Source organism: Atractosteus spatula, chromosome 7 (genome assembly GCF_055471065.1).
Source record: "Atractosteus spatula isolate fAtrSpa1 chromosome 7, fAtrSpa1.hap1, whole genome shotgun sequence".
Lineage (NCBI taxonomy): Eukaryota > Metazoa > Chordata > Actinopteri > Semionotiformes > Lepisosteidae > Atractosteus > Atractosteus spatula.
This window is the reverse complement of record NC_142712.1, coordinates 41,143,962-41,157,831: the sequence shown is the minus strand read 5'-3', so window position 1 is coordinate 41,157,831 and position 13,870 is coordinate 41,143,962. Positions and strand designations below refer to the sequence as shown.

Below are 13,870 nucleotides of genomic sequence, written 5' to 3'. Positions count from 1 at the left end.
ACTCAGTCACCTATGTGTCTATATGTTCTCGGAACTTCCGCTGTTGCGCTTTACCCAATCAGAGTGTCGATTCTTAATCTTGCTTTATTTTACCCAATCGTGGCCCGAATTGTTCACCAAGATTCAGGCCGGGGGTTTAGCCAATCACAGGTCTGAGAGCTGTTCGAGCTAGCAGCGCCAGGTGGATCGGCTTGTTTACTGTCAATGATAGTCTATTTGTAAAATGCTGTACTTATTTACAAAATAACTACATCGGCTTATTTTTTTTATTTTAACGTCTTTGTTGATTCACAATGTCCAATATTCTTCGAAATAAATACATTCTTATTTGCAATATAACTGTCTCCGCTGTTTTTTTAAACAATTTTAATCGGATATTTAAGGTAGGAGAAACACCTTCTGCTTTGCCCTTCGAAAATGAATATAAGTGTAAAGTTTATGATTATTATATTATTATACCTGTGCTTTCAATTTTGTTTTTTATTGTTAAACTATATCGATCTTGAAACTAATACCTACAAATGTGAATATGGGCACTCTTGTTGTATCAGCGATAATTTGGAAACTGGTGTTGTCAGGGTACAGCAACGATGTCCATTCACCACTAAAAGGAGTACACAGGCAATATATTTGCAGATTATGGTTAAAAATTAAAAGAGAAAATTATTTTTAACTAACATAGTAACTCCTCCCTAAATGTAAGACTGTTTATTAGTGTATAGGCTGCAAAGACTGTGGTCGTGACCTTGCTGTATTTGTACGTCACAGGGTGACCTCAAAGACAAGAAAAAGAAGGCAATACAGTATATTAAAACATCCACCTCACCCGACCAGACTCAGAAAACAAATTGCACCCATTGTTTTAATCACATTCAGGAGTTAATGTACCGAGTATATACAGGTAATTGTAAACGTCCTTATAGATAGTCACATGATTACCCGAAAAACCAAGGTGCTATATCTCGGGGACGAAAGCAGCACACAGGCTACTTCCAACGATACATACCGGTACAAACGCAGCACTAACGAATGAGGTGGGTTTAATCGTTTGTGGTGGGGGGCAACTTTACGGAGCTGTTCTGCTTTTGTGCTGAAATTTTAGAATAATTTGATAATCTGTTGGTTTGTGTCATGAGCAATTGTATGGTATTTTGTCCTTGAAATTAATGATTTTATAGGGAAAGAAAAAATAACTTTTTTTCTTACAGAAAAAAATTCCAGAGTCTTAATAATGGCAATCAATGAGCATTTGTGTAAATAAGTACTTATCCCGTATAGTACTTGACATACAGTATGTCAGTTGAGTAAACAGCCCCAAGCCCTCAGTATCCTGGCATTAAGTACTCCTTTCAGACTAATACTGGGATTGTGAAATGCTCTGAGGAGAACCATCTTAAGGCAAACTTCATTTAAACCTTTTCAACGTTGAAGTGTTCGTCTGAAAAAGGACTTTCTTGTGTAAGAAATTTAAACAAGAGTCTCTTCTTTGATGGGGTGCACATGTTTTGCCCTCTGGATTTCTCCATAGTATGAAGATCTTTTGATGTATGAGGCTGTTTTTTCTTTAATCTCTTCCAAACTAGACTATAATTGTGAATTCACATACCCTGTCATGAAAAGAACCTAGGAAAGTAGACTGTTGGCATACTTCAAGAGGAAACCTTTGACCACGTCCTGCACCAAACTTAAATGAATTAAGAGTACAGATGCAGATATGAGAAAAGATAATAGAGGGAGATAAAGAAAAACATAGCATGTCACCCTGTAGCACGCAAGTGTCTTAATCAGTAAAAGGCTCTGACACCATGAAGCGAGATGAACTCTGACAACACGAAGCAGGATGAGTGCTGACACGGGTACAGTCAGGAGTGTAGTTGGAGTTAGTTGTGTCTCTTAACTCCCAGAAATGGATGTCCATCAGCCTTTCCTCATTTGCCTGTTGAGGATACAGAGATTGTCACTGTGAGCTGAGATGTAAAGACATAATGGGCTTTTAATTGGTTTTGCAAACAGCAATCAACCTGGGCTTCCATGTCATCAGTGACTCCTGGGCCTCAGGAGAGTACAGTGGTATTGATGAGCTATGTGCTGCCACTGTCCCGCAAGGCACTACAGACTTTACAACCTGTCAGACAGTACTGGAACAGTATGTGCACAGTGCTGAATTCTTCCTGTTCAGTATAACAGTTCCTAAATGATTGTTTCTAACACTGTAGATGTTTGAAGAGTGAGTGCTAGTTCCTCTTTGTACTTTCCACTTGTCTGTATGTAAAAGGCAATAGGCAATGTACTGTATACAGTATATGATTGCAGAAATACAATGAGTCTGTGATCTCATGAAGTGAAATGTGTCAGGTCTTGTTACACAAGCACAGTTGAAAAACATCTAGACCAATCAGTGATCTTTCATGGACAGGATCCAATATATTTGAGAACTGGAATACAGTTCAGAAATACTTTTTAAAATTTTTAATTAACTTTTTTTTCACCAAGCGAAGCCTCAGTGAGGCCCTTGGCATTCAATGAATAGTTGTAGATAGCGTGACTTGTAAACTTTCAAGTTTACTGGCAAAATGATTTGCCAAGGTTCATGTTAATTTTCAATGATTAAATTCTTTCAATGTGAGTTTATATTCACCCACTAATAGCAGAATTTTCCTTAAAATAGGGTGGAGGAAGCAGGGGGTGGGGGGTTGGCGATTAGGTCTGTTAAAGAGTCAGTTCAGCTTTGAGTATAATTAAATTTGAATTTCACATCGGTGCAGTGTGTCAATAAAATACAAAATGTGCTAGGATCAGGATTTCTCCCATAAGCAAGTTTCACAAGCTGAGTGTAATAGAGGGTTGAAAAGAGCAGAGATTCCATTGTATTTTATAATGAAAAAAAGTATCTGATTTATAATTCTTCACACCTCTATTGTTGTTTTCCTTATATCATTAGATTAGAGGGATTTCTCATTCAGGTTTTATTAGATTTGTAGTTCAGAAATCTATCTTTAATTCTTTGGCATTGAGGCGTTGAATACACTGATCCCGATATTCTCAGGCCCCAGAGTCTGATATATATGTTGATTTAATCTGCTGTGTGCGGTGTGTGATTTTGTATGCATTTAGACTTTGCATTCCCATTGGATTTATCCCAGATTCCAGCACTGCTCCAAACCAAAAACATGCTTAAATCATTAGGACCACATTCAAACATATTTGCCACTTGTAAAGGTGGAAAAGTCAAGCAAGACTTAATATGATAAATAAGAGGGTATTCAGAATATTTTTAATAATAAACAGTAACTTTATTTTTAAAGACTATACAGTATGTAGAGTCTCTGACTGCCATAAAACCCCTTAAATTGAGAAACGGTGGCCAGGAGAGCAGAGACCCATGAGGTTCTTTACGTCTTCATGTCTTTACGCATGGTGGGCTGAGTCTCTGTAATACGCCATCTCCTCTCTCTGGCAGTCTTCTGTGTGGCAGCTGACTGGACCCAGGCCTCCCGCCAGGCTCGGTGCGGCAGCACAAGCTGAAGATGGATTTATCTGCCTTGGTCCCGTATTTAATCTTTTGCTTCTTTGCGCTCTTCCTCTGTTTTTTCCATCTCTCCTGTTCCTCCTTCCCCCCTCTTCTTCTTTTACATCTCCTCTGCTGCTGTTTCTCGTACCAGTTCCCCCCCTCTTCCTCCTCCTCTTTTCTGCTTCTGCTCTTCCACTTGTCTCTACCTCCGTCCTCTCCTCTGCCTCCTCCTGGCAAGCTTTTCCGAGTTAGACATGAAATACAAAGGCTCCTCAGAACGGATGGGTACACCTTTATGTCTGATAGGGCTGTTTACTACCATAATTAAAACGCTTTTAAAACAGACGGGTACTCTATTTCACACAGTTGCCATTAAGCTAAAAATGTGCTATTTCCATGATGTTGTGACCATCTCTCATGAATTAATTTAAAAAATGTTAAAGGTTGAGGGGTTTTTTTTCTGTATAGAATTAAAATTATTTAAATGCCTCTGAATTTAGGGGGGTCTGTTTCAGCTAAATACCAGACTTTCAAAATGACTACCATCTCCTTTGAGAAGGCTTAAATATAAAATCTATGTAATGCTTAAGTATTGTTCTGTTTTTTAATAGAAACTGAAATTGACTCAAATACTGTCTTGGGAAACCTGAGTTGAGTCCTAGATTCTTGTAATAATTAGTCCAGAAAATGGCTGAAAGCCAATTGAATTTTAACTGCACTATTGGGCCATATGATGTGTTTCAGCAGTATGTGATGCAGAGAGGACACTATCCCTCTGAAATTAATTTGAATTGTTTTTTAATTAATTCAGAAGCACAAACAAATACAAGGAAGTAAAAAGTTGCTAGACACTATCAACATCACAACCTGGATAGTTATTGCAGTCATGATATAGTTCTATATCAGAAAGTGGTTTACTTATTGAATAATTATTGCATTTCAAATCGCTTAATCTTTTAGTTCTCGTCTGGCCTTACATTTCTGCTAAGATGTGATAATTTGACAGCTTCCCGTGGTTGCAGCTAGCTGTAGTGGCATGTCTGAATGACGATGCCTGGCTGTCCATACCTTTTAGTTCTGACTTATGTGACACCATAAGTTTTATACTGTCTTTAACTGCATTCACAAAAAATCAAGAAGAGAAGAGGTCAGGGCTCAGGTTTCAGAACTGTAGGCTGGGACATGTTTAACTCACAGTGACCCTACAGTGACTCGTGACGTCACTTGCAGTATTCATTGCCGAGACATGGCTCACAGCAAGATGTTGCACAACTAAATGTCGAGATAGCGAAGGCTTTTTGAACACTGTCAAAACTAGAAGAAACTAATAACACGTTGCATGTCAACAGTTATAAGATTTTCACACCTTATTATCTCCAATGTTTATACCTGAGGTGTTTATATGTGAGGTTTTATTGCCTTTTCAATTTAATTCCTGGGACAGGTGTTTCTGTATGTGCCTCTGCCCGCTTGTTAGAATTACTGTAGGAAAGAATAATTTATTCTGTGTATGTGTTTATATGAGTGTTTATTGGTTTCACACCAGTCTTTCAACTGAAGTCACACCTTGTGCAGAACAAAACCTTATGCCACCAAGGAATTAGTCATGCAAAAGGAACTTGAGTTTTTTATTCATGTTTTAAAGTCTAAAGGATAACACATGTAGCCTCATTAGGAGAACACAGGGAGGCTGGTGTCTGTCGTGTCTTATTTAACTGCACAAGTGATTTAGCAGAATTCCATGGTACGGCTGGAGCAATGATAAAGTGTAAGGACTCAATAGCTGCAGGGTTTCTCAAAGAACGAAGGTCAAGAGATTAATGTTAATGCCTCAAGAATTGCTGTTGGAAAACCAGGCTTGGTTTTTCTTAAATGAAGAAACAGAAGTGTCCGTCCACAAGTGCCCCGGTTTGAGCCGTGAGAATGTTGTCCTTATGCTGGGTGTTCCCTGCACTTACAGTATTTGGAACCTAGAGTCTGGTGGACACGTCCCAGAGAGATGAGAGAAGCTGTCCTGGAGAACGATACATCTGTTGTGTTGACACAGCTGTTCTCTCAAAGTTGCACAAACGGGTGTTGTATCCTGTATTTTAATTGGTGTGCTGTGAATTTGTTTTGCTTTTATTACAAAACGTTTTTACACATCACAAAAGATGCTTTGCAAAACATAATAAGAAAAATACAGATGCCGAACTCCACGATTATTTTTCTCATGCCTCAGATTATAATGCCAGTAGTTCATTTTTTATTCTTTTCTTTCTTAACTTAAAATGTTAAGGTAAATGGTGTTTGGCCATGAGCACTTTCATTTCAGAGCACATAAAAGTAGAAATTCTTGCAAAAAGTTGACTGCTGCACCTTTGATTTTAATGGTAAGTCATAGATCATCCTGCAAAATGTTGGTCCATAATATTGGAGTTATTAGAGCAGTTATTTCACAGTTCTTGACGTGTATCTGCAGTGTAATTTTATTGAAAATTGACATTTTTGTACTTCTTTCCATTTAGAATGCATGTTGTTTTGACTGATAAATGAAAAATACAGAGATAACAGACCTTCATTTTGATATGTTTGGAAATTATATCAAATTTAAATTTGATTTGTTTAAAGCACACAAAAGAATAGTGGGAAAAAAGTTAGGATGAAACGAAGTCTACAAAAGGCACATTTCTTAAATGGATGCTGAGAATGAATTAGAAACTTAAATGAACTCTGCCAGAATTTGAAGGGAAAAGCTAAAAGAGGATCTAAAGCTTTTTTTCCCAACTTTTTGAATCAGATTTGTCTTTATATACCCAGCCGGAATGTATTCAGCTCAGAATATCAGCCTGTGCCATAACATTTAAGCAAACACCTGCTGAGCCCCAGAGGAGAGGAAGCAAGATCAGATGAGTTGCCTCGATGGAATAGGTAGAGTAGTACCGCTCTGAGGAGGCGGCACATCTCCGCCATTACTGTAAGCCTGCAGGTGGCCAGGAAGTTGCAGGAGTTGCTGTTTTACAGAGACCCAAGAGGATTTTTAAAAGTAGCTTTCCCCAGCAAGCTGTATTCATCAGTCACAAGTACTGTAAATAAGTTAAAAGAATATGTGGGCAAAACAGCAGGAAACTTTAAAATTATTATGCGACCTGGGTTTACTGTGGTAAATATTCATGAGGCAGGATCAGTCAGACAGCAGAAACTGAGTGGCACAGAAGAAAGTTTTAACATCAGGAATTCTGCTAGTGGAAATCAAGTTGAATAAGATCTCCAAAAACAGCTCGTTTCGTGCAAGTTCTTAAAAAAATAAATCAGACATAAGAAAAAAACAGAAGACCTCAATCAATTTCCCAAAGACTACAGTACGCCAGCAGCCATATCACCCTGCACCTCACAACTGGCAGCCCACTGAAGCTAAATAGGTGTGAGCCTGGTCAGTACCTGGATGGGAGACCTCCTGGGAAAAACTAAGGTGTTAGTGGGGCCAACAGGGGGCACTCACCCTGCGGTCTATGTGGGTCCTAATGCCCCAGTATAGTGACGGGGACACTATACTGTAAATAGGTGCCGTCCTTTGGATGAGACATAAAACCGAGGTCCTGACTCTCTGTGGTCATTAAAAATCCCAGGGCGTTTTTCGAAAAGAGTAGGGGTGTAACCCTGGCGTCCTGGCCAAATTTCCCATTGGCCCTTACCGTTTATGGCCTCCTAATAATCCCCATCTATGAATTGGCTTCATTACTCTGCTCTCCTCCCCACTGATAGCTGATGTGTGGTGAGCATTCTGGTGCACTATGGCTGCCGTCGCATCATCCAGGTGGGGCTGCACATTAGTGGTGGTGGAGGGGAGACCCCATTGCCTGTAAAGCAAAACCTTTTTCTCTTTAACCTCTCTCTCATACAAATAAAAGAAAACACACAAACTTCCACAACATGACAATTTTCTCTTTTTTTGCAAGGAGGGGAGTCCCCATTACCTGTAAAGTGCTTTGAGTGGAGTGTCCAGAAAAGCGCTATATAAGTGTAAGCAATTATTATTATAATGCTGTTTATTCTTTTTAAGGCACCACTTTTTTAAAAGGATCAGTTGTTATTTTCGATAGACAAGATTCTTGGTAGCAGGGGTAATATTGAATATTTCCTGTAAGCTATACATCTCTAATTGAAAGCTAATATCACTATAGCCTCCTCTTGGTTTTTATAACAGTTAAGCAATGACAAGATAGAGTTTTTCTCCACTAAAAACTTGTGCATTAAGCCTGCTGCCACCTTGCAGATGAAAGCTAAAGTGGGAGCATTTTAAACACCTCCCATACTGCTCTTTGTATGAACAGTGGCTTCAATAGCTTGTTATTGACAAGCAGAACATGGAAAATATACCACAGTTGAACAATGAGCCAATTTACTGTATAGCTGGCCCTGCTCCTCCCCTAAGATCTGCTGTGGTAAGTTACATACACCACAGGAAATGAATTACAAGAGCAACTTCCCAATGTAGAATGTGCTTTTAAAACTGGGAATAGGAGGCATTTCTTTACCCAAAGGGTGGCAAGAGCGTGAAACACGATAACCAGTCATGTGGGTGAAGCTGATACTCTGGCTTCTTTCAAGAAATTGCTGAATGAGATCCTCGGATCATTGAACTACCAACTTACAGGCCAGATGAGCTCACCTGCCTCCTCTTGTTAGTAACCTTTTTTATGTTATCGATTAATTAGCAAAACCGTTAATCAAAGAACAAATAGTGAATGTGAAGCATATCAGAAATCGAAAAACATCTAGTTGTTAACATCAATGCAACTGCAATGAAGGCAAAGCCTTTATGAGCGATTTGGCTTCTTGGTCTGAGCGGTGACTGTCTGTGTGGACAAAGCAGTCTGAACACACACCCCCAACGATAAACCCTTATTTTCTTGTTGCTTACTTGTTTCCTTGGAGCAAAACAAGGCATAACCACCAAACAGTTTATTCACATATGTTTCAACATTTTTCGATCTCAGGTATCAGACTCCTAACTTGTCCCATCTCAGTTTGGACCTGTGCAGCATTGCAGGGAAGAATGCCGAAACACAGAGTTTTGCTGAACGTGCCAAATTACGGTATGAAACATACAGAAACTAACCATATTTAAGTGAACAAATAGTGTTTGAACTGTTTTATGTTGTTTTCTTATTTCATAATTCTTTACCCAATAATCAACTGTTTAATGATTTGAAAGCTAGGAAGAAAGCAAGCCAACCAAAAAACACAAAGAGCAGGAACCCTAATTTTTTCCTATATAAAACTGACCAGTGAAATTACAGGAGCAGAGCCTGGAGATAATGATAATGTAATATATACAGTATGGGACTTTAATAGGAAAGACAAGGACTGCTAAATAAGGCTGATTTCTTTAATTGGTTGATTGAAGTTAAATGTTTAGCACTATGTAGTAAAGTCAGCAATTGAAGTCTGGTGACTGTGATGACAGCTGTTTGGTTTCGTTTCCTTGTGATGAGGAAGCCTAGGCACTACAGCTTTTTTGTCTTTTTTCAGTTTCAGTTCAGTGAAGGATGTTATAGATATTACAGACATTTTGTGTCCTCTGCTTTGGAGTAAAGTGCAGTGTTTTGTATCCTGAAATTATGACAAAGCTGCAAAATTATCTTGATGTGGGTCTGAAGTTAGAAACTATAAGCCAAACATCATCAAACAAGGAAGGTCCAAACACACTAAGTAAATGTATCTCCGTTGTGGTTTAACCTGTAAATGCCAAGCCAGGTTCCAACAGTCAGATCTGTAACAGAGAGCCATGACCATTGGACGCAGAGAAACATGAGGAAAATGGTGCAGAAGTGAATGCGTGTAGGATAAGATGATAGCTGGGTGGTGTTCAGGCCTATCACAGTGAGCTGTCTGGTTCTTGTTAACAGTGTTGATTTGCAGATGCAGGGTTGTGACTTTTCACACCATTTCAGCCCAGTCTGGAGAGGGATGCAATCTCAGAATCTCAGAAGTGGAACTTAATTAGAAAAAAATCATACCAAGGCTTTGCTAGCCAAAATTCAGTGATAATAAACAACAGATGGAGTTTCTTTTATTGCTCTGCAAGATGAAATCTGAGCTCACACAGCCATGTAGATGTGACTTTAAGCCTGAGGTATCCCTGCAATTTTAGCTGCATTCCCTTGGTCATATAAAAGCTGGTTTTCATATACCAAGGTAAGCTGAATGAAACGTCAGTGGAAAAATGGCTAAAACAGTCTTTGTGTGATCGTCACCTTGGAGAGTTAGGCCTGGATTATTAAAGTCTTAATGGGAAAGAACAAATGTGAAAAATGTGCTGGAAATGTTTCGATTCTGATGAAGCTGTACACTGAACAATCATCAAGACCTGCTTTTATGGCACAGTATAACCATTTAGCAATAATCATAGAGATTGATTTTTATTCTAAATCACCCCAGAGTGCTTTACACATAGCAGGGGAATCTACTACACCCACCACGCAAAGTGCAGCTCTCTCCTGCTCCGCATGCAGCAGCCTTCCTGCAGCAGATGCTAGAGAAGTTACTGCACCTCTGTCATTAAGGGGGGAGGCCAGGAAGACCAGACTGGAATTAGTGAGTAGGCTGAGTCTGAAATACCTTCAGAGCCATGCAATGGGATCTTTCATGAGCAAGTTGTCTGGACCTCCCATCTGAAGGACAGTGTCTCCTACATTAGTGTCCCCTGGACAGTGTCCCCTTTTAGGAGATGATCACTGCTGTGTGCCAGACATTATGAAATTGCCCATGTAAAGGCTAAGATAGAAACAGTCTTAGTCCAACCCTTATGTGGAACACTGTAGTTTTCCGGCTGACTTTGAAATTTTTCCACACTGGGACCATTTTGTTTCCGTATAGTTGTAATTATTAGCAGGTGCGCAGAGGACAAAATTATCAATGGGGATTGCTGATTAGAAATAGGGAAGAAAATAAGACCAAAAAACTGCAAAACAAACAGCGAGGATATTGAGTCCCATGGTGAACTTGTAATTGGTATATAATGGTGGTAATGACTTATGAAGCAATAGTAGCACCTGGCATCATTACACAAGAGTCATTGTGATAATTAAGATGGAGGAATTAGCAGAAATTTGTGCATTTGTGCCTACGAAGTACAGTACTTAAACTAGTTTCCCATGGTATGACCAAAAAACCAAAGGATACAATCTTGTTTTTTATAACAGTATTGTACAGATCACAATGTGTTTTCAAATGAACTGCTCCAGGATTTAAGTCTTCAGTGACTTGTGTGCCTTTCTCTTCATTAAAATGAAGGAGAGCTAGCCACTGACCAGATGTATGTTACACCACGCTCCCGGAGGACTCGTCATTCCACCTCGCATTCCAGCACGGTTCCCAATTAGCTGAATTACCCCAGCCTATTGAATGCTGCTTCACACTCTCCCCTGTGCTCAGTATTAGGGGTTTTCCTGGCTAGAGCTACTTCCATTTTTGCCTCGACTTGCTACTTGGTTTTTGGCTTCCTGACCCTGGTTTGTTCTCCGACTACGTCTCCTGGTTTTGGTTTTGGTACTTGGGTTATTGTTCTGGTTTCAACTCTCGGCTTCCTCAGCTTACGGCTCCACTTCTGGTTTTGCACTTTTGCACCGACTTGTTTACCTACGGCTTTCGGTCCTCGGATTGTTATATCGACTACGCCTCTGAAGATCTTTCTGGTTTTCTGCATAGGGTGCTCACTACTATTTTCTAACCAGATTTGCATCTGTTTAGTTCAGAACCTTGCAGTAGTTCTTAGATCTTGATGTATACGAAGTTAACCATCCATCCATCAGTCCACCAGTGCTTTTTCAGAAAGCCAGTTGTTGCTGGTAAAGTTTTATGGCAACCCGGAGTATCTCATAAGTATACTGGGCAATGTAGGACACCAGTCTATCAAGAGTACACAAGTGCACTCACATCCAGACTTTAGAAACTCCAATTATTTTAGCCAACTGTATGCCATCTTGCTTACGGCCACACCACCTTGAGCACGTCCGATCTCGTCTGATCTCAGAAGCTAAGCAGGGTCGGGCCTGGTTAGTACTTGGATGAGAGACCGCCTGGGAATACCAGGTGCTGTAAGTTTGGGGCGGAGCGGTGGCACTGTGGCTAAGGATCTGCGCCTGGTAGGTTGCCGGTTCAAATCCCGCGGCCAGCAGAGGAATCCTACTCTGCTGGTCCCTGAGCAAGGCCCTTAACCCCAACTGCTCCAGGGGCGCTGTACAATGGCTGACCCTGCGCTCTGACCCCAAGGTTCTCTCCCTGTCCGTGTGTCTCATGGAGAGTAAGCTGGGGTATGCAAAAAGATGAATTCCTAATGCAAGAAATTGTATATGGCTAATAAAGTGATCTTATCTCTTATCTTAATCAGTACTAGAAATGTACCCAGTACTGTACAGCAAAGGTGTAGGATTAAAATATAATGTGTGAATCTGTGCAACAGAGAATTAGGTTCATGTTTTGGAATAATGGCTGCAAATGTTGATTGAATATGTCTGTGGTCAAATTACATTGATCAGATGATCACTGACAATCCCAAATTCATATCACATGCTGGGTGAGTTCAAATGGAGAACAGGAAATATCTTAAATCTCATAGTTATAAAACCTTCGATCCCTTTAGGGAATGTGGGGAACATTCTGATCCGATTCTGTTTATATGTGCATTAAATGGTCCATGTTCTGGAGACCATGAGTGACCTCTGTTTTTGCCACCCTTGCCGTGGTCCCAGCAAAAGTGATTCAGCCTTCGAGAAGACGCTGGCAAATATATGAGAAAAATACAAAATAGGAAAACAATACCATCTGTTTTTAGTTTTGTGGGTACTGTAGCTAATCTTAAATTAATTAAATCTTAATTCTTCAGTTGCATTTCATTTCATAATTGACAGATCCTTTCCTGGAATTCATTTCTCATGCAAAAGATGGTTAAATGCCTTGTAAATGACAGAATTTATTTTAACACAAAATGAAAAACGGCGCGTGTCAAAATGTAATGACTAACATTACTCAAAATATTTTTATTGTCATGGCAAAAAATGTGATTCTTATTGTAAGAAGTGCAGTAAGGTTCCAAGGTTGCAAACACAGATTATTAATTAGTCAAAATCTACTGCATTTGAGGCTTTGGTTGAGAACATATTCATTTACTAAATAACTCCTCACAGTCTCAAATATTAGACTTAACTGCCAATTTGGAAAAATCCCACAGTATTAGACATCTTCTTCCGCATACTCAGTGATCACTCCTTCCAATGCATTTTTAAATTTCTTTTCTCAATAGCCATCCATGTCATTTCTTCATATAATATATTCTGGGAGCACCTGTAGTGCATTTGAAGCACAGACTCCCTGTTAATACCCTAAGATAATACAGAGACCTCCGTTATACTTTTCAAAAGCTTTTCATGTCAAATAATTTACTCTGACTGATGGTTTATTCTAAGTGGTGAAGGTCCAGTTTAAACCAAAAACCAAAACAAGCTTTATAGCAAAATACAATAAATAAATTTTAAAAAAGGAATAAAGAATCACAAACAAAACAGAAAAAGCACACACACAAAAAAGTATGAATGTACAGAACACAAGGAAGATGTATAGATATATATAGTATAGATATTACACACTCCCAAGCATATTGCGCAGAGTAGGTAACTATTGCACTTATTGCACAGTTGTGAATAATAAATTGCCCATTCCACTTCCACGTATTGCACTTCTATAAACCAGATGTAGACAGAACACCATTACATTACAACATTACATAACATAACATTACAAACCAGTCTGTTGTGCCTAAGCAAATGAATGAACTTCACTCCTGGTCCCGGAGAGGTGCATCCCTCTAGGTTTTATGGACAATTAGGCTTTAAAGCAATTATAACAATGGCCAATTAAGTCAATGTTTCATCGCATTATGTCATTAGATGCTCATGTTAGAATGGAACCTAGAAAACCTTCTGGAACGAGGAGTGAGGTCTGACTAGGACATGAGTACAGTACTGTATATGTACAGGAGAAGTCTTCTCCTTGGTCATGCATAACCTTTTCCCTGTGCAGTGTCACAGTTCTTGTTTAATGTGCTGTACCTGGCTGTATTTGAGATTGACATTGTTCTCTTCCCTTGGTGTGCCCGTCCCTTACTGCAGTACTTGTAAAACTGAGACAATAAAGGCAGACGTTTCTGCTTAAGATCACACTGGATGGTACAGTGGAGTGACGGCAGAGGAAATGAGCCGCTGTTCTCTGCTGGTTACCTCGGTTGTACTTCATGCAGCTTTCCTATCTGCTCACTACAGACAGTGTTTGAGGTATTTTTTTAAAATAGATTTTGTAATAGATTCCAGAACTGGTTAT

General features: G+C 39.4%; 1 pseudogene; it reads left to right on the top strand.

The window, feature by feature from the left end:
* The first annotated feature begins 11,480 nt into the window (after nucleotides 1-11,480).
* LOC148831007 (5S ribosomal RNA) lies at nucleotides 11,481-11,599 on the top strand (annotated as a pseudogene).
* The last annotated feature ends 2,271 nt before the right edge of the window (nucleotides 11,600-13,870 follow it).